The sequence below is a fragment of the Salvelinus sp. IW2-2015 genome, unplaced genomic scaffold (genome assembly GCF_002910315.2).
Source record: "Salvelinus sp. IW2-2015 unplaced genomic scaffold, ASM291031v2 Un_scaffold1383, whole genome shotgun sequence".
NCBI lineage: Eukaryota > Metazoa > Chordata > Actinopteri > Salmoniformes > Salmonidae > Salvelinus > Salvelinus sp. IW2-2015.
The window spans coordinates 38,965-41,568 of NW_019942873.1; positions in this window are offsets into that span (position 1 = coordinate 38,965).

A 2,604-nucleotide genomic window follows, 5' to 3' on the forward strand; every position below is an offset into this window, starting at 1 on the left:
TGTTCCCAGAATGTTTCATCACGTTGTGGGAACAGTCTGGTGGGAACATTGTGGGGACATCACAAAAGATACGTTCTCAAAACAAAGAAACTGTCCTGTTGTGCGGATGATTCTACAATGTTTATTTTAGGGTGCAAAGAACACTCACCTGATGTTACAAATACATTTCCGGAACACATTTCGTCTGTTCTTTAAAGATTCCCAGAATGTATCATTAGGTTGTGTGGTGGGAACATTGTGGGGACATCACAAAAGGATTTTCTTTCTTCCTCACGTGTTGAAAGTCTTATCAAATGTGATTTTAGTTGGATAGAACTTCCTGTAAATAACGAGCTTCCTGTAAATAACATGCTTCCTGTAAATAACATGCTTCCTGTAAATAACGAGCTTCCTGTAAATAACGAGCTTCCTGTAAATAACATGCTTCCTGTAAATAACATGCTTCCTGTAAGTAACATGCTTCTTAAATACAGACTCAGAAACTTCAAACTAAAGAAGATTTTTTTTTAACCTTTTCTCAATTTCAAAATGACATTCCATAAGACTGAAGAAAGAAAATCATAAAATACAGTGTTACAAATACACAGCATATATAGAGGATGGGACATTTTTTAACTGTCCTGTGTCCTGTGTCCTGATATTTGCCACTTCAGTTGTCTCCTGGTGGTACAGCGGGTTAATGATCTGGCTACAGAACTARAYGTTGCAGGTTCAAACCCCACAAGGGCAGCTTGTCAACATATGAAGTGTACAACTATATAGTTGTGTATGTTTTAATGCTGTTCAAATGTCCTGTGAATTTATTTAAAATGCCTTGTATCACCTACAATGCAGTGCTCAGATGTGAATTGCCATTACATCTGCAGAGAAAATAATGAACATCTATTCCAATCTGCTTTGATGGAGCTACAAATGTACATGCTGAGAATGTTGTGGAAATATTTTCCACATGTACTGAGGACCTCAAAGACAAGGTAAAATATATGGAAATGTCTGCTGTATCCAAAACCAACTGATTGCAGCATTAGATCAAACATGGGGGAAGGAAGAGAAGGTAAGGAACTTGTCTGTCAGGCTTGAATTAAAGAACAAAATAGAATAAAAAAACGTGCAAAATAAAAAAGAACCAGTTTCATTTAAGATTTAGTCTGTTCTTTAAACGGTTCCAAGAACACATTTAGTTCTTAGTTCTTTTAACGGTTCCAAGAACACATTTAGTCTGTTCTTTAACGGTTCTCAAGAACACATTTAGACATTCAACAATTTAGTCTGTTCTTTAACGGTTCCAAGAACACATTTAGTCTGTTCTTTAACGGTTCCAAAGAACATTTTCTTCTACATTTGAAAGAACATTGTGGGGACATGACAAGAGATTGTTCCCAAAAAACTGTCCAGCTGTGCTGACATTAAGCTATTTGTTTGTATCAGGGTGCACAAAACATTAATTGATGTTGATTGATTGACTATGGCTTTTCAGGTCACCAGCAGTGCTATTTGCAGAGATAGTTCAAGTAAATGTTGTAATCTTTCAGGCGTTCCTGAACCTGCGACCAAAAAGGAGCTACATATGGGCAGTACCATCGTGTCTCTTGGAATTGGTACATCAAATAGCTTTCCCAACTATTTTGCAACCATGTATGGCTCGTCTGTCAACCTGTATGGCTCTCTGTCAACCTTATGGCTCTACTGTCAACCTTATGGCTCGTCTGTCAACCTGTATGGCTCGTCTGTCAACCTGTATGGCTCGTCTGTCAACCTGTTCGGTTGTAATGTATGGCTTCTGTCAACCTGTATGGCTCGTCTGTCAACCTGTATGGCTCGTCTGTCAACCTGTTGGCCTCGTCTGTCAACCTGTATGGCTCGTCTGTCAATCTGTATGGCTCGTCTGTCATGTATGGTCGTCTTGTCAACCTGTATGGCTCGTCTGGTCAACCTGTATGGTCGTCTGTCAACCTGTATGGCTCGTCTGTCAAACCGCTGTTATGACTCCTCGTCAACTCGTATGGCTCGTCTGTCAACCTGTATGGCTCGTCTGTCAACCTGTATGGCTCGTTCTGTCCAACCTGTATGGCTCGTCTGTCAACCTGTATGGCTGTCTGTCAACCTGTATGGCTCGTCTGTCACTCTGTTATGGCTCGTCTGTCAACCTGTACTGGCTCGTCTGTCAACCTGTATGGCTCGTCTGTCAACCTGTAATGCTCATCTGTACACCTGTATGGCTCGTCGTCAACCGTGTATGGCTCGTCTGTCAACCTGTATGGCTGTCTGTCAACCTGTATGGCTCGTCTGTCAACCTGTATGGCTCGTCTGTCAACTGTATGGCTTCGTCTGTCAGCACCTGTATGGCTCGTCTGTCAACTGTATGGTCATCTGTCAACTGTATGGCTCGTCTGTCATCTGTATGGCTCGTCTGTCAACCTGGTATGGCTCATCTCTGTCAACCTGTATGGCTCGTCTGTCAACCTGTATGGCTCGTCTGTCACACACTGTATGGCTCGTCTGTCAACCTGTATGGCTCGTTCTTGTCACCTGTAATGGCTTGTCTGTCAACCTGTCATGCGTCGTCTTGTCAACCTGTTGGCCTCCTTTGTGTCCATTTTTGGT